Here is a 20348-nt window from a genome sequence, read left to right as displayed (position 1 = left end):
AACTTTTTGATAGAGTTAGAAGAATGCTTTAGGGATATGAGAGCATTGTAAATCATATGAATTTAGATTGCGGCATTTTGCTTGAGGGCTAGCAAAGGTTTAAGTCTGGGGGTGTGATGTGCGTAGATTATATACACTTTTATACATACTTTGATGCACATCTACTTGTACTTCATGCGCATAATCTATGTTTATTGCACCCTATTTCATTATAATGTCATACTTCCATTATATTTTGTTTGGAGATCTAGTCTTTGCTTGTTTTGATTGATAGGACATGATTTGGAGCAAAAACGGAGTTTAAATGAAGTCGAGAGCTTCTAGAGTGACACGGGCATGAAAAACTAAGTATTCTTCATGTTCTGGCTGTATGGCACCCACACAGCCGTGTCAAGGGCATGTGGGGGGCGTGTAAAGGCCGTGTGAACCTCACACGGCCGTGCGAAGGCCGTGTGGAACTTTCAGCACTGCAGACCAAAAGTAAAATGACCATAACTTTGTGCTCAATTGGAATTATGAACCGTTCCAAATATCATATTATAGATACCTTCAAGCTCTACAACTCTTATGAAGATTTCAACCAGAGAAAACCAAGTCTTGAATGTCTAAAATGTGTTTCTATGTGTAACGGCCTTAGCACAGGGCCGTATGGAATCCCTGAACTACACACCAAGAGTAAAACAGGCATAACTTTGTGATCCGTTGGAGTTTTGGGCTGTTATTTGAACCAATTTGTAGATAACTTCAGGATATACAACTTAGATGAAGACTTCATCTAGCGAAAATCCAATCATGATGGAGTAAAAGACGTTGAAATAAGACATAGCTATGCAGGGCCAATCAAGGGGTGTGTGAGCCACATGGCCATGTCATGCAAGGGGGTGTGAGCACCACATGGCCGTGTGAGCCACATGGCCCATGGACGTGTGAGCCATACGGCCATGTAACGTGTCTAGAGGAGAAGAATGACATGGCCGTGTGAACCACACGACCGTGTAAGGATTCCAGAGGAGAAGAATGATATGGCCGTGTGAGCTACACGGTCGTGGAAGGAGTTCCAGAGCCGGGGCAGCGCGGGCCATGTGGATCTACACGGCCGTGCAAGGAGTGCAGTGGCAGAGCCAGACATGGTCGTGTCTCACACACGGCCGTGTGAGACAGGCAGAGAGGGGAGTGAGCCAGGCCGTGTCTGTTAGCTAGAGCCCTAGAGCTAATCATTTGATGATTGTATTTTGGACTTGTTGTATCATATTCTATATAAATAAAGGCATTTGGTTTTGGGTTATTATACTTACTTGTATTGGTGCCAAATAAACTAAGTATAATAACGTCCTTGAGTAGACGGTTCTCACCTATATCAATCGGTTAGTTGAACCGATAGTGAGATGATATAGGGAACACTACTCTTAATCATTCCTAGTCGAGTATTAACATTCAGGGACAATGTTAATATAATAAGACTAGCATGTAGGTCAACTCGATGACTTGATCTCACAAGTCATGAATATAGAGATATCAAGTTGACACATGGGTATGCATTGGAGAATGTATACTGAATGACCCGCCATGAGAAAGTATCATGGATCGTTATATGAGTGTTATATACTTTCTCATGTGGCTATTAGTATGACTACTAGTCCTTAGACCTGAAGTCACCATGGATCCCTACATAAGGAGTTATGTACTTTGGTTTCATCAAACATCACCCGTAACTGGGTGGACTATAAAGGTGATTACTAGGTATATAACGAATTATGCATAGGGATGTGAGTGATGTAGATGGGATCTATCCTTCCTATATGACGGGAGCGACATCGATATTCTTGATAGAGTGAGACCACGAAGTGCATGGCCATGCCCAAATGAGTCAATATAGGATATTGAGCTCATTTGATTGAGTGAGTCTACTTGGACTTCAAGATTTAGATTGATTAGAGGATGACACGGTCTATGCCTCACATTAATCAATCTAGATGTCTAGGATAGAAGGACACTTGTCATATTTTGTGAGGAGTCACAATTAGTAGTCACAAGGTGATGTTGGATCTCAACATTCTTGTAACTTGGGTAGTAATGATGTGTTGCTAGATACCGCTCATTACTTATGATCCTAAATGGGTTTAGGGGCATTGCCAACGTTACAAGAACCTATAGGGTCACACACTAAGGGCAATTAGATGGAAATTAGGTACATTAGATGAACCTAAATGATTACGTTCATATGATGAACCAAATTGGATTAAGAGTAATCCAAAGTAGGCTAATTGAGTTGGACTCAATTTGGTTCATGTGTTAAGTGAGTCTAATTTGGACTTAGACTCATTTAATTAATTTAATTCAATGAATAGAGATTCATTAAATTAAAATTGACTTGAACCAATGGTTAGATTAGATCAACCAAGGGAGAGAAGTGGTCAAGTTTGACTTGACTTAAGTAGGAAGATGAAGAGTCAAGTTTTGACTTGACTTTGACTTGACCAATGCCACATCATCAAGGCTTCTTCATTTGGCCAAGTTTGACTTGACCAAATGCCACCTCATGGAGGAGATCAAGAGACTCGACTCTTGATATTCCATGGGGGTTACATGCCTTGAAGTGGCCGGCCACTTTTAGGTGTAATGAAAATTGATTTTTTCATTCAAGTGGTTGTAACTCCATCTTCTTCTTCCTCTTGAGTTTTTATTCTTGCTCTCCCTCTCCTCCCTACTGATCTCTAAGGTTGCTAGCACATCCTTAGAGATTTTTCTCCATCTCTTGCTTGTTTGGATACACATAGAGAAGTGTCTACTTTAACACTTTCGAGATCCGGCGAACCGAGGACAAGCGGCATTGCGAAGGGCTTCGCATCGAAGGTATAAATCTTTCTTCATGTAGGTCTAGGAGTAGATCTAAGTTGTAAACTCGTACTCATAAATTTTATTCTATACTCTTCGCACGAGATCCAGTGGCATGGGTGATTCGGGTTTTCCGCGACTCGAAAATGTGGTTTTCGCGGCACGAAAAACCCAACAGTGGTATCAGAGCCACGTGCGAAGCTTGTACGAGTTTAGTTTTTGTTTTTATGACAAAAATTCAGTTCTGTGATATTCTGTAATTTTATAGTTTTTAGAGTTTTTATGGGTATTTTTCTCGTAAAAGCGAAGCACAAGTGTTTCGGCACTTGTAGGCTTCGACTACCGAGAAGAATTTTTCAAAACGGCAAAGATTCATCCCAAAAATTTTTGGGACAGCAGGCTAAGGCGCTCTTGGATCGCTTAGGAGCAACTCGCGATGGTTAGATCGCGGGTAGGGGTACTGCCCCTAACCCCGCAAGGGGATTTGCTCCGCGATTGCGCCCGAAATCACTAATCGGGACTGCCGGGAAAAATTTACTCATAAAATTTGTAAAATTATAAAAACAAAATTACAGAAAATTATAGAAATATATAATTTTGAATTATATATTATTTTTGTGATAGTCATGGCCCAAACGACCCAAATTGGATTTGGAAATGTGTTGTAATTAATAATACGGCCTACGTGTCGTTATGTGATGTGCGTGCTGTATTTATTTTATTTTTATTTTATTTTCACGGCCTGCGCGTCGTACCTTTCTCTTATATTCTGGTTGTAAATTAGATTTAGACTCAAATGTAACTCGAGTTTCAAAATTGTAATGTAATTTTGAAGCGGTGGAAGGTCCACACGAGATGGAGTTACGAGGAGGGCGCGAGCAACACAAGGTGGTCAAAGGAAGAAGCTTGAGAAGCTGTTGACCTTAGGTTGACCATCCGATCTTCTCATTGGCTTGAGAAGATCGTAGTAGGGCCATGACACAATCACAAAATAATTTAATTAATTGCTTATATGTATGTGATGCATGTTTAATTAAGTAGTTAATTAGTGCCTAGCGATTAGATTAGATCTAAGTCGTGCACATGATGCACCCTTCGATTAGATTATATCTATCGAGTATATTATACGCATCATCGTTTAGATTAGATCTAAATCATGTCAACTCATAATGCCTACCATGCCGTGATACCTACCACTACCTCGATCGCATGTTGTTGTTGAATCTGCCAAAGCAGAGCAACACATACTATCTTGGTAGGGTACGAAGGGACAATCTTGGTCCCGCCTATCAACGCATGGGTGAGTACAACTCAATTAGATTGAGTATTCCTAGTTAACTCGGTTGGATCGAGTATAACTATAGGCATTCTTCCAACGGTTGGAAAGATAGGTCAAAATCACAAATATATTAACTCTCGGGCATATTAGCCAAAGCTAACTCGAGTTTTAATATAAATGCGAATATTGATCCTATAAACAAGAGTTGCATAGAGATGTAATTGGTAATCGTTACCTACCGATCATACTAAGTCTTGGGCGTATTAGACAAAGCTAACTCAAAGGGTTAGTATGATGTGGATCTTGTCCCACGTGAATTATAGAATTCAGTGGGAGCATCATTTAGTTAAAGGCCTAATTAAATGATTAAGAATATGATATTTATTTCTTCATTTATTTTGTTGTAGAATTTCCATGATGTCAAACACGAACAACTTCTCTCTGCGTTCTGTCCTTAAGAAGGACAAGCTCAACGGAGCAAATTTCCTGGACTGGTACAGGAACCTGAGAATAGTTCTCACCCAAGAACGTAAACTGTACGTTCTGGAGCAGCCTATTCCGGAGGCTCCTCCTGCCACTGCCACGCGAGCAGACCGAGATGCTTACAAGAAGCATCAAGATGACGCATTAGATGTGTCATGTCTTATGCTCGCGACCATAAACTCTAAGCTTCAGAAGCAACATGAGTTGATGTGTGCTTACGATATGGTTGAACATCTTTGTCACCTATATCAAGGACAAGCAAGGCACTGGAAGAGGAACTCCAAAGAATACCTGGAGGATCTTAAGAAGAAGAGAAATAAGATTTCTACTTCAGGTATACATGTTATAGAAGTCAACCTCTCTATTTCTACATCGTGGGTATTAGATACCGGATGTGCTTCGCACATTTGCACTAATGTACAAGCGTTGAGAAATAGCAGGGCATTGACGAAGGGTGAGGTAGACCTACGAGTAGGCAATGGAGCACGGGTTGCTGCTATTGCTGTAGGAACTTACCATCTATCTCTACCCTCTGGGCTTGTACTAGAATTAGATGATTGTTGTTATGTGCCTGCTTTAACTAAGAACATTATATTTGTTTCTTGTTTGGACAAGAAAGGTTTTTCATTTATAATAAAGAACAAATGTTGTTCCGTCTATTTAAACGAATTGTTCTATTGTAGTGTACCTCTGATAAATGGACTCTATATTCTAGACCTTAAGAGTCTCATCTATAACATTAGTACCAAGAGGTTCAAGTCAAGAGACATGAACCAAACCTATCTCTGGCACTGTCGCTTAGGTCATATAAATGACAAGCGCTTATCCCAGCTCCATAAGGATGGTTTGCTGGACTCATTTGATTTTGAATCTTATGAGATATGCGAGTCATGCCTACGAGGCAAGATGACCAAGACTCCCTTTAGTGGGTACAGCGAAAGAGCGACTAATTTGTTAGGACTCATACATAGTGATGTATGTGGCCCTTTCAATGTCGCTGCTAGAGGCGGTTATAGGTACTTCATCACATTTACTGATGACTTCAGTAAATATGGTTATGTGTACTTGATGACACATAAGTCAGAATCCTTTGAAAAGTTCAAAGAATTCAAGAATGAAGTATAGAACCAGCTTAGCAAGAGTATTAAGATATTTCGATCCGATCGAGGTGGAGAATACCTTAGTCATGAGTTCCGTGACTATCTAGCTCAGTGTGGGGTTCTATCCCAACTCACTCCTCCTGGAATACCACAGTGCAATGGTGTATCCGAAAGGAGGAATCGTACCCTATTAGATATGATACGATCTATGATGAGTCACACAGATCTTCCGACATACCTTTGGGGTTATGCTCTAGACACGACAGCTTTTATACTCAACCGAGTTCCATCCAAGGCCGTGATAAAGAAACTATATAGGATATGGACTGGGAGAGATGCCCAGGTGTCTTTCATGAGGATTTGGGGTTGTGAGGCTTACGTACGACGTCAAGTCTCAGATAAATTAGGACCCAAATCCGACAAGTGCTATTTCATTGGATATCCCAAGGAAACTAAGGGATATTACTTCTACAATCCGAGTCAGCACAAGATAGTTGTGGCAAAGACTGGAGTCTTTCTAGAAAGGAACTTTGTTTCTAGAAAGACTAGTGGGAGTACATTCGATCTTGAAGAAGTTCAAGATGCGGATCCTAGCACTGAAGCCTCGATGGAAGTTGAACTGAACCACAAAGTGTTGTGGATGATGTTGTTCCACAAAGAGTTGAGGAACAACAACGAGTTCAAGTAGACCTACCTCTTCGCAGGTCTGATAGGGTACGTCGTCAGCCTGAGAGATACTCATTTCTCTTGTCTAACCATGACGACGTTGTGCTCATAGAGGATGAGCCTATCACCTATCAGGAAGCTGTGATGAGACCAGATTCCGAGAAATGGCTAGAGGCCAAGAGATCCGAAATTGAATCCATGTACACCAACCAAGTATGGACTTTGGTTGATCCACCTGAAGGGGTAAACCCCATAGGGTGTAAGTGGGTCTTTAAGAGAAAGACTGACATGGATGGACTTATCTATAAGGGTCGCTTGGTAGCTAAAGGTTTCAAGCAGATTCATGGTATTGACTATGATGAAACCTTTTCTCCAGTAGCGATGTTTAAGTCCATTCAGATCATGCTTGCTATTGCAGCTTACCACGATTACGAGATCTGGAAGATGGATGTTAAAACTGAATTTCTGAATGAAAACCTACTCGAGGATGTGTACATGACACAACCTGAGGGTTTTGTAGATCCAAAGCATACTAGCAGAGTATGCAAGCTGCATAGGTCCATTTATGGACTAAAGCAAGCTTCTCGGAGCTGGAATCTTTGATTCGATGATGCAATCAAACAGTTTGGTTTCATCAAGAATGAAGATGAACCTTGTGTCTATAAGAAGGTTGTAGGGGGCATAGTTGTCTTTCTCATATTGTATGTGGATGACATACTACTCATTGGTAAAAACATCCCTTTGCTACAGTCTGTCAAGACATGGCTAGGGACATGTTTCTCAATGAAGGACTTAGGTGAGGCATCCCACATTCTAGGGATACAGATCTATAGAGATAGATCTAAGAGATTGCTTGGCCTAAGTCAGAGTACATACATTGACAAGGTACTCCTTAGGTTTGCCATGCAGAACTCCAAGAAGGGGTTTCTGCCGATGTCACATGGCATGAGTCTTTCGAAGACTCAAGGTCCCTCTTCTAGAGAGGAGAGAGACCGCATGGATCAGATCCCTTATGCTTCAGCCATAGGATCTATCATGTACGTCATGCTATGTACTCGACCTGATGTCTTGTATGCTTTGAGCATGACGAGCAGATACCAGTCAGATCCAGGTGAAAGTCACTGGATAGCGGTCAAGAATATTCTTAAGTACTTGAGAAGGACTAAAGAATATTTCTTGATATATGGAGGCGATAATGAGCTAGCTGTAAAGGGTTACAGTGATGCTAGCTTCCAGACTGACCAGGATGACTATAGATCGCAGTCGGGGTTCGTATTTTGCATTAATGGTTGTGCTGTCAGCTGGAAGAGTTCTAAGCAGGATACAGTAGCTGATTCTACAACAGAAGCCGAGTTCATTACTGCATCAGAGGCAGCGAAGGAGGCAGTTTGGATCCGCAAGTTCATCACTGAACTTGGGGTGGTTCCTAGCATTGCTGACCCCATTGAGCTCTATTGTGACAACAATGGAGCTATAGCATAGGCGAAGGAACCTCGCTCACACCAGCGGACCAAACACATACTACGGCGCTTCCATCTCATTCGAGAGATCATCGAGAGAGGAGATGTGAAGATTTGTAGAGTACCTACAGAGGCTAACATCGCAGATCCTTGACCAAGGCTTTGGCACAGAGGAAGCATGATGGTCACACTAGGTCATTAGGACTTAGAGCCTACACTTATTGGCACTAGTGCTAGTGGGAGATTGTTAGCTAGAGCCCTAGAGCCAATCATTTGATGATTGTATTTTGGACTTGTTGTATCATATTCTATATAAATAAAAGCATTTGGTTTTTGGTTATTATACTTACTTGTATTAGTGCCAAATAAATTAAGTATAATAACGTCCTTGAGTAGACGGTTCTCACCTATATCAATCGGTTAGTTGAACCGATAGTGAGATGATATCGGGAACACTACTCTTAATCATTCCTAGTCAAGTATTAACATTCAGGGACAATGTTAATGCAATAAGACTAGCATGTAGGTCAACTCGATGACTTGATCTCACAAGTCATGGATATAGAGATATCAAGTTGACACATGGGTATGCATTGGAGAATGTATATTGAATGACCCGCCATGAGAAAATATCATGGATCATTATATGAGTGTCATATACTTTCTCATGTGGCTATTAGTATGACTACTAGTCCTTAAACCTGAAGTCACCATGGATCCCTACATAAGGAGTTATGTACTTTGGTTTCGTCAAACGTCACCCGTAACTGGGTGGACTATAAAGGCGATTACTGGGTATGTAACGAATTATGCAGAGGGATGTGAGTGATGTAGATGGGATCTATCCCTCCTATATGATGGGAGCGACATCGATATTCTTGATAGAGTGAGACCACGAAGTGCATGGCCATGCCCAAATGAGTCAATATAGGATATTGAGCTCATTTGATTGAGTGAGTCTACTTGGAGTTCAAGATTTAGATTGATTAGAGGATGACACGGTCTATGCCTCACATTGATCAATCTAGATGTCTAGGATAGAAGGACACTTGTCATATTTTGTGAGGAGTCACAATTAGTAGTCACAAGGTGATGTTGGATCTCAACATTCTTGTAACTTGGGTAGTAATGATGTGTTGCTAGATACCGCTCATTACTTATGCTCCTAAATGGGTTTAGGGGCATTGCCAACGTTACAAGAACCTATAGGGTCACACACTAAGGGCAATTAGATGAAGATTAGGTTCATTAGATGAACGTAAATGATTACGTTCATATGATGAACCAAATTGGATTAAGAGTAATCCAAAGTAGGCTAATTGAGTTGGACTCAATTTGGTTCATGTGTTAAGTGAGTCTAATTTGGACTTAGACTCATTTAATTAATTTAATTCAATGAATAGAGATTCATTAAATTAAAATTGACATGAACCAATGGTTAGATTAGATCAACCAAAGGAGAGAAGTGGTCAAGTTTGACTTGACTTAAGTAGGAAGATGAAGAGTCAAGTTTTGACTTGACTTTGACTTGACCAATGCCACATCATCAAGGCTTCTTCATTTGGTCAAGTTTGACTTGACCAAATGTCACCTCATGGAGGAGATCAAGAGACTTGACACTTGATATTCCATGGGGGTTACATGCCTTGAAGTGGCCAGCCACTTTTAGGTGTAATGAAAATTGATTTTTTCATTCAAGTGGTTGTAACTCCATCTTCTTCTTCCTCTTGAGTTTTTCTTCTTGCTCTCCCTCTCCTCCCTACTGATCTCTAAGGTTGCTAGCACATCCTTAGAGATTTTTCTCCATCTCTTGCTTGTGTGGATACACATAGAGAAGTGTCTACTTTGACACTTTCGAGATCCGGCGAACCGAGGACAAGCGGGATTGCGAAGGGCTTCGCATCGAAGGTATAAATCTTTCTTCATGTAGGTCTAGGAGTAGATCTAAGTTGTAAACTCATACTCATAAATTTTGTTCTATACTCTTCACACGAGATCCAGTGGCATGGGTGATTCGGGGTTTCCGCGACGCGAAAATGCAGTTTTCGCGGCCCGAAAAACCCAACAGTGTCCCACACACGACCAAGTCCTGGGGCCGTGTGGCGCCCGAATTTCACCCTCTATTTAAAGGTATCTTCTTATTTTCAAAAGGGATCTTCTCCCTTTTGGGGGGAATTCAAGATTTGGGCATACCTCCACCTTCTTGGAGGGCTTCCAACGTTTCTAAGTGTGGATCTTCAACGTTTCGACTCCGGCGAGCGAGGTTTGGATCCCAAGATGGTTCTTCATCGTAGATAAGCTTTTCTTCCCTTTCTTTCTTGGATTTGGGGGATCAAGATGTTTATCTTTTCTCCTTCTTTTGGATTCTTTCCTTATTCCATGGATTAGATCTCTTGTTCTAGGATGGAGGGAGTATTTGCAATGAATATTTGATGTAAACTCTTGTGGATTTGCGAAGATTCCTATTTCTATGATTTTGCCCTGTTTTGTATCTATTCTTTCTTGTGTGAATTGTTATGATTAGGGATTAATTACCATGCTTGATTGAATGTTTGAATATCTTATGGATCTTGTATGGATTGCTTCTCATTCGATTTTCCTTGGGACGTTCGTGACAGGAACATGCCCGTGTAAGGACGTTTGAGAGGTAATCTTGAGAGAGAAATTAGGTATTTCAAGAGGGTAGGATAGATTGGATGTATTAATCTTTATATCTTAATGAGGTTGAGAAGTAGTGGATTTCTACGTTGATTTTCTGAGGGACGCACGTGACAGGCAAGCCCGTGTAAGGACAACAAAGGGTTCATTCCTAATTGATCGAATTTAGATATATTTCAGAACTAGGCCGGTTGTCTATTGCAAGAGGGAACCGGAAATCTTTTACAAATGATGCACAATTGAGAAATAAGATTTGGTAGATCATTATATTGAATAACATTACAAAGAAACCAAAACTCCTAGAACATACCTTTATCATTGCCCTTATTTTGTTTCTTATTCTTTCATTTCTTGGTTTACATTTCATAGTTACACTTAGACTTTGTAAATCAATTGTTTGGTTATTTAGCTAACTCGCTTTGAGACATCTTTAGTGCTTATTCCAGTCCCTGTGGATTCGATATCTTTTATTATTACTTGTGACATATCCGTACACTTGCGGAGGTTAACATTGATCACCAGCCAAGGTCTCTCGGATCCTCATCCTGATCGACGACTGAGCAACCATGGTAACAAGAATACCCTGCTCTGTCTATCCCTACTCCTCATGGCCTAACTCGAAGAAACCCATAATCAAATTTGTGAATGAAGCCCGTTGGCAAGCCAAAGTCCCTCTGGACTTCCTGCTGAGTGCATCAGCAACCACATTAGCTTTTCCTGAGTGGTAGCTAATGGTACAGTCATAATCCTTCAGGAACTCCATCCATCTCCTCTGTCGGAGATTGGGTTCCTTCTGGGTGAAAATATATTTGAGACTCTTATGATCCGTAAGAATCTCAAAGGTAATGCTGTATAGATGATGTCGCTAATTCTTCAAAGCAAAGATGATGGCGGCTAACTCTAGATCGTGTACTAGGTAGTTCTTTTCATGCTCCTTCAACCGATGAGAAGCATAGGTGACTACTCTGTCGTGCTGCATTAGAACAGCGCCCAAACCCTGAAGAGATGCGTCAGTGTAAAGTACGAATCCATCCTCTCCAATGGGCAAAACCAAAACTGGAGCTGACACTAATCTTTGCTTCAGCTCCTGGAAGCTGGTCTCACAGGCCTCGGACTGTAGGAATTTTCGGGCCACAAAAACCACTTTTTGCATTGCGGAAACCCCGAAACCCCACCATCGGATCCGTGCGAAGAAAATAAAATTTACGTAAAACTTCAAGTATGAGTTTCTAGCCTAGATCTATAAAGGAGAAGAGCTTTACCCTTGATGCGATGCCCTTCGATAATCCCGTTCGTCCAAGGTTCGCCGGATCTCGAGAGTATCAAGGTAGATATTCCTCTATGTGTATCCACACAAGCAAGAGATGGAGAAACCAAACAAAAGGTGTGCAAGCACCTTTGAATGGTTCGGCCAAGGTGGAGGAGAGGGAGAGAAAAGAGAGCTTCAGGAAGAAGATGAGAGTTACACAAAAGAAAAAAAATTCACCCTATGAATGAGTGGCCGACCACATGAATGAGGTTAATAACCTCCATGGAGTACCAAGAGTCACAACTCTTGGTAACTCCCATGAGGTGGCATCCCACTTAAGCAATCATGATGATGTGGAGCATCATCATTGGCCCACTCTTTGCCAACTCACCAATGAGGTGGCAATGGTCAAGTCAAACTTGACCCTTCATCTTTCTCTCAAGTCAAGTCAAACTTGACCACTTCTCTCCCATGGTTGATCAAATCTAACCATTGGTTCAAGTCAATTTTAATTTAATGAATCTCTATTCATTGAATTAAATTGACTGAATGAGTATAAGTCCAAATTAGACTCATCTAACACAAGAACCAAATTGAGTCCAACTCAATTAGCCTAATTTGGATTACTCTTAATCCAATTTGATTCATCACATGGACCTAATCCTTTAGGTTCATCAAATGAACCTAATCTCCATCTAATTACCCTTTGTGTGTGACCCTATAGGTTCTTATAACATTGGCAATGCTCCTAAACCCATTTAAAAGCATAAAAAATGAGCAGTATCTAGCAACACATCATTACTACCCAAGTTATAAGAATGTTGAGATCCAACATCACCTTGTGACTACTAATTGTGACTCTTCACAATATATGACAAGTGTCCTTCTATCCTTAACATATAGATTGATCAATGTGAGGCATAGACCGTGCCATCCTCTAATCAATCTAAATCTTGAATCCCATGTAGACTCACTCAATCAAATGAGCTCAACATCTCATATTGACTCATTTGGGCATGACCATGCACTTCGTGGTCTCACTCTATCAAGAATATCGATGTCTCTCCCGTCATATAGGAGGGATAGATCCCATCTACATCACTCACATCCCTCTACATAATTCGTTACATACCCAGTAATCGCATTTATAGTCCACCCAGATACAGGTAATGTTTGACAAAACTAAAGTACATAACTCCTTATGTAGGGAACCATGGTGACTTCAGGTCCAAGGGCTAGTAGTCATACTAATAGCCACATGAGAAAGTATATGACACTCATATAACAATCCATGATACTTTCTCATGGCGGGTCATTTAGTATACATTCTCCAATGCATACCCATGTGTCAACTTGATATCTCCATATCCATGACTTGTGAGATCAAGTCATCGAGTTGACCTACATGCTAGTCTCGTCGCATTAACATTGTCCTTGAATGCTAATACTTGACTAGGAATGATTAAGAGTAGTGTTCCCTATATTATCTCACTATCGATTCAACTAACCGATTGATATAGGTAAGAACCTTTTACTCAAGGACGCTATTATACTTAGTTATTTGACACCAATACAAGTAAGCATAATAACCATAAACAAATGCCTTTATATATATAAGAATATGATACAACGAGTCCATACAAGAATCATTAAATGATTGGCTCTAAGGCTCTAACTAACAATCTCCCACTAGCACTAGTGCCAATCAGTATAGGCTCTAAGGCCCAAAGACCTAGTGTGACCATCATGCTTTCTCTGTGCCAAACCTTGGTCAAGGGATCTGCGATGTTAGCCTCAGTGAATACTCTGTAATTCTTCACATCTCCTCTATCGATGATCTCTCGAATGAGATGGAAGCGCCGTAATATATGTTTGGTTCGCTGGTGTGAGCGAGGTTCCTTAGCCTGTGCTATTGCTCCATTGTTGTCACAATAGAGCTCTATGAGATCAGCTATGCTAGGAACCACCCCAAGTTCAGTAATGAACTTGCGGATCCAAACTGCCTCCTTTGCTGCTTCTGATGCAACAATATACTCGGCTTCTATTGTAAAATCAGCAACTGTGTCCTACTTCGAACTCTTCCAGCTCACAGCACCACCATTTATGCAAAACATGAACCCCGACTGCGATCGATAATCATCCTGCTCAGTTTGGAAGCTAGCATCACTATAACCCTTTACAGCTTGCTCGTCATCGCCTCCATATATAAAGAAATATTTTTTAGTCCTTCTCAAGTACTTAAGAATATTCTTGACTGATATCCAGTGACTTTCACCTTGATCTGAATGGTATCTACTCGTCATGCTCAAAGCATACGAGACATTAGGACGAGTACATAGCATGGCGTACATGATAGATCCTATGGCTGAAGCATAAGGGATCTGATCCATGCGGTCTCTCTCCTCTCTAGAAGAGGGACCTTGAGTCTTTGAAAGACTCACATCATGTGACATCGGCAGAAATCCCTTCTTGGAGTTCTGCATGGCAACCGAAGTAGTACCTTGTCAATGTATGTACTCTGACTTAGGCCAAGCAATCTCATAGATCTATCTCTATAGATCTGTATGCTTAGAATGCGGGATGTTTAACCTAAGTCCTTCATTGAGAAACAAGTCCCTAGCTAAGTCTTGACAGACTATAGTAAAGAGATGTCTTTCCCAATGAGTAGTATGTCATCCACATATAATATTAGGAAGACAACTGTGTTCCCTACAACCTTCTTGTAGACTCAAGGTTCATCTTCATTCTTGATGAAACCAAACTGTTTGATTCCATCATTGAATCAAAGATTCCAGCTCCGAGAAGCTTTCTTTAGTCCATAAATGGACCTATGCAGCTTGCATACTCTGTCAGTATGCTGTGGATCTACTAAACCCTCAGGTTGTGTCATGTACACATCCTCGAGCAGGTTTCCAATCAGAAACACGGTTTTGACATCCATCTGCCAGATCTCATAATCGTGGTACGCAGCAATAGCAAGCATGATCCGAATGGACTTAAACATCGATACTGGAGAAAAAGTTTCATCATATTCAGTACCATGAATTTACTTGAAACCTTTAGCTACCAAGCGACCCTTATAAATAAGTCCATCCATGTCAGTCTTTCTCTTAAAGACCCACTTACACCCAATGGGTTTGACCCCTTCAGGTGGATCAACCAAAGTCCATACTTGGTTAGTGTACATGGAATCCATCTCGGATCTCATGGCCTCTAGCCATTTCTCAGAATCTGGTCTCATCATAGCTTCCTGATAGGAGGTAGGCTCATCCTCAATGAGCACAACGTCATCATGGTCAGACAAGAGAAATGAGTATCTCTCAGGCTGACGAAGTACCCTATCAGATCTGTGAAGAGGTAGGTCTACTTGAACTGGTTGTGGTTCCTCAACTCCTTGTGGAACAACATCATCCACAACACTTTGTGGTTCTAGTTCAACTTCCATTGAGGCTTCAGTGCTATGGTTCACATCTTGAACTTCTTTAAGATCGAACGTACTTCCACTAGTCTTTCTAGAAACAAAATTCCTTTGTAGAAATACCCTAGTCTTAGCCACAACTATCTTGTGTTGACTGGGAATGTAGAAGTAATATCCCTTCATTTCCTTGGGATATCCAATAAAATAGCACTTATAGGATTTGTGTCCCAATTTCTCCGAGACTTGATGGCGAACATAAGCCTCACAACCCCAAATCCTCATAAAAGACACCTGGACATCTCTCTCAGTCCATATCCTATATGGTGTCTTTATTACAGCCTTAGTTGGAACTCAGTTGAGAATGAAGGTTGCTGTGTCTAGAGCATAGCCCCAAAGATACATAGGAAGATCTGTGTGACTCATCATAGATCGTACCATATCTAATAAGGTACGATTCCTCCTTTCGGATACACCATTCCACTGTGGTGTTCTAGGAGAAGTGAGTTGGGATAGGATCCCACACTTAGTTAGATAGTCACGAAACTCATGGCTAAGGTATCCTCCACCTCGATCTGATCGTAGTATCTTAATACTCTTGCCAAGCTGGTTCTGTACTTCATTCTTGAATTCTTTGAACTTTTCAAAGGATTCAGACTTATGTGTCATCAAGTACACATAACCATATCTACTGAAGTCATCAGTAAATGTGATGAAGTACCTATAACCGCCTCTAGCAGCGACATTGAAAGGGTCACATACATCACTATGTATAAGTCCTAATAAATCAGTCGCTCTTTCGCTGTGCCCACTAAAGGGATTCTTGGTCATCATGCCTAGTAGGCATGACTCGCATGTCTCATATGATTCAAAATCAAATGAGTCCAGCAAACCATCCTTATGAAGCTGGGATAAGCGCTTGTCATTTATATGACCAAAGCGACAGTGCCCGAGATAGGTTTGGTTCAAGTCATTTGACTTGAACCTCTTGGTATTTATGTTATAGATAGGGCTTTCAAGGTCTAGAATATAGAGTCCGTTCATCAGAGGTGCACTACAATAGAATATATCTTTTAAATAAATAGAACAACATTTGCCCTTTATTATAAAAGAGAAACCTTTCTTGTCCAAACAAGAAACTGAAATTATTTTCTTAGTTAAAGCAGGCACATAACAACATTCATCTAATTCTAATACAAGCACAGAGGGCAGAGATAGATGATAAGTTCCTACAACAATAGCAGCAACTCGTGCTCCATTGCCTACTCGTAGGTCCACCTCGCCCTTTGTCAATGCCTTGCTATTTCTCAGCGCCTGCACATTAGTACAAATGTTAGAAGCACATCCGGTATCTAATACCTATGATGAAGAAATAGATAGATTGGCTTCTATAACATAGATACCTGAAGTGGAAGTCTCACTTCTCTTATTCTTAAGATCTTCTAGGTAAACTTTGCAGTTCCTCTTCCAGTGCCCGGTCTGACCGCAGTGGAAGTAGGTAGCATCCTTAGCAACCCCTCCTTTGGGTTTCAGTGCCTTGCCTTTGCCCTTGGCTTGGGACTTTCCCTTACCTTTGCCCTTTTCCACCATCAAAATGGTGTTAGGCTTAACCTTCTTAAGGTTGATCTCAGCAGTTCTCAACATACTCAGAAGCTCAGGCAGTGGCTTGTCAATTTCATTCATGTTGTAGTTTATGACGAATTGACTATAACTCTCTGGCAAGAATTGCAAGACTAAATCAGTGGCCAGCTCTTGGCCAAGGGGGAATCCCAACCTCTATAGGTTTTCTATGTACCCAATCATTTTGAGTACATATGGGCCTATGGGAGTCCCATCTTGCATCTTGCACTGAAACAGTGCCTTAGAGATCTCAAATCTCTCGTGCCTCGCTTGTCCTCGATATAGTTGACGAAGATGTTCAACCATATCATAAGTGTCCATCAACTCGTGTTGCTTCTGAAGCTCAGAGTTCATGGTCGCGAGCATAAGACATGACACATCTAATGCGTCATCTTGATGCTTCTTGTAAGCATCTCGATCAGCCCACGTGGCAGTGGCAGGAGGTGCCTCGGGATGGGCTGCTCCAGAACGTACAGTTTTTCATTCCTGTGTGAGAACGATTCTCAGGTTCCTGTACCAATCCAGGAAGTTAGCTCCGTTAAGCTTGTCCTTATCGAGGACAGAACGCAGGGAGAAGGAATTCGTGTTTGACGACATGGCAATCTACAACAGAAAAATACAGAAAATAAATATCATATTCTATTAATCATCTAATTAGGCCTTTAATTAAATGATGCTCCCACTGAATTCTATAATTCATGTGGGACAAGATCCACATCATACTCTGCCCTAAGTTAGCTTTGGCTAAATCGCCCAAGACTTAGTATGATCGGTAGGTAACTAATTATCAATTACATCTCTATGCAACATTTATATATAGGATCAAGATCCGCATTTATATTACAACTCTAGTTAGCTTTGGCTAATATGTCCAAGAGTTAATATAAACGTGATTTTGTCCCATCTTTCAACTATAGGATAAATGCCTATAGTTAAACTTGATTTAACTAGTTGTACTCAATCTAATTGAGTTTTTACTCACCCATGCATTGATAGGCGGGACCAAGTTTGTCCCTCCGTAACCTACCAAGATAATATGTATTGCTCTGCTTTGGCAGATTCAACAACAACATGTGATCGAGGTAGTGATAAGTATCACGACATGGTAGACATTTTTGAGTTGACGCAATTGAGATCTAATCTAATCGACGATGTGTATCATATACTCGATTTAGATCTAATCTAATCGTGGAGGTGCATCATGTGCGCGACTTAGATCTAATCTAATCGTTAAGGCACTAATTAATTACTAATCTAGCATGCATCACATATACACACACAAGAAATTAATTAATTTTTTGATTAGTCATGGCCCTACTACGATCTTCTCAAGCCAATGAGAAGATCGGATGGTCAACCTAAGGTCAACAGCTTCTCAAGCTCCTTCCTTTGAACACCTTGTGTTGCTCGCACCCTCCGCGTAACTCCATCTTGAGTGAACCTTCCACCGCCTCATTTTGTACATTACAAAAGGTGAAACTCGAGTTACATTCGAGTCTAAACTATTTACTATAGGAATAAATAAATAGAAAGGCACGACGCGCAGGTCGCGTATCAAATATACAACACGCACAATCACATGACGGCACGCAGACCGTATTACGAATTACAACACAATTTCCAATCAAATTGGGGTCTTTTGGGCCATGACCATCACAAAATGATACACAATTCTAAATTATGTAATTTCTATAAATTTTTATAATTTTTGTCTAATATTTTTACGATTTTATGAGTAAAAATTCCCGGCAGTCCCGTTTAGCGATTTTCGGGCGCAATCGCGGAACGAAGCCCCTTGCGGGGTTAGGGGCAGCACCCCTACCTGCGATATAACCATCGCGAGTATTCCTAAGCGATCCTACAGTGCCTTAGCCCACTGTTCTAAAACGATTTGGGGTGAAACCTTGCCGTTTCGGAAAAATTTTCTCGGTAGTCGAAGCCTACAAGTGTCTAAACTCTTGTGCTTCGCTTCTACAAGAAAAATACCCATAAAATCTATAAAAACAGTAAATTTACAGAATATTACAGAACTGATATTTTTCATAAAAATACAAACAAAAACTCATACGCGCTTCGCACGTGGCTCTGATACCACTGTAGGAATTTTCGGGCCGCAAAAATCGCTTTTTACGTTGCGGAAACCCCGAAACCCCGCCACCGGATCCGTGCGAAGAAAATAAATTTACGTAAAACTTTGGGTACGAGTTTCTAGCCTAGATCTAAATGAGATCTACAAAGGAGAAGAGCTTTACCTTTGATGCGATGCCCTTCGATAATCCCGCTCGTCCAAGGTTCGCCGAATCTCGAGAGTATCAAGGTAGATACTCCTCTATGTGTATCCACACAAGCAAGAGATGGAGAAACCAAACAAAAGGTGTGCTAGCACCTTTGAAAGGTTCGGCCAAGGTGGAGGAAAGGGTGAGAAAAGAAAGCTTGAGGAAGAAGATGAGAGTTACACAAAAGAAAAAAAATTCACCCAATGAATGAGTGGCCGACCACATGAATGAGGTTAATAATCTCCATGGAATACCAAGAGTCACAACTCTTGGTAACTCCCATAAGGTGGCATCCCACTTAAGCAATCATGATGATGTGGAGCATCATCATTGGCCCACTCTTTGCCAACTCACCAATGAGGTGGCAATGGTCAAGTCAAACTTGACCCTTCATCTTCCTCTCAAGTCAAGTCAAACTTGACCACTTCTCTCCCATGGTTGATCAAATCTAGCCATTGGTTCAAGTCAATTTTAATTTAATGAATCTCTATTCATTGAATTAAATTGACTGAATGAGTCTAAGTCCAAATTAGACTCATCTAACACATGAACCAAATTGAGTCCAACTCAATTAGCCTAATTTGGATTACTCTTAATCCAATTTGGTTCATCACATGCACCTAATCCTTTTGGTTCATCAAATAAACCTAATCTCCATCTAATTGTCCTTTGTGTGTGACCCTATAGGTTCTTATAACATTGGTAATGCTCCTAAACCCATTTAGAAGCATAAGTAATGAGCGGTATTTAGCAACACATCATTACTACCCAAGTTATAAGAATGTTGAGATCCAACATCACCTTGTGACTACTAATTGTGACTCTTCACAATATATGACAAGTGTCCTTCTATCCTTGACATCTAGATTGATCAATGTGAGACATAGACCGTGTCATCCTCTAATCAATCTAAATATTGAATCCCAAGTAGACTCACTCAATAAAATGAGCTCAACATCTCATATTGACTCATTTGGGCATGGCCATGCACTTAGTGGTCTCACTCTATCAAGAATATCCATGTCACTCCCGTCATATAGGAGGGATAGATCCCATCTATATCTCTCACATCCCTCCACAAAATTTGTTACATACACAGTAATCGCCTTTATAGTCCACCCAGTTACGGGTTACGTTTGACGAAGCCAAAGTATGTAACTCCTTTTGTAGGGAACCATGGTGACTTCAGGTCCAAGGACTAATAGTCATACTAATAGCCACATGAGAAAGTATATGACACTCATATAACGATCCATGATACTTTCTCATGGCGGGTCTTTTAGTATACATTTTCCAATGCATACCCA

This window comes from Zingiber officinale, chromosome 5B (genome assembly GCF_018446385.1).
Source record: "Zingiber officinale cultivar Zhangliang chromosome 5B, Zo_v1.1, whole genome shotgun sequence".
Lineage (NCBI taxonomy): Eukaryota > Viridiplantae > Streptophyta > Magnoliopsida > Zingiberales > Zingiberaceae > Zingiber > Zingiber officinale.
Note: the sequence above shows the minus strand (reverse complement) of the source record.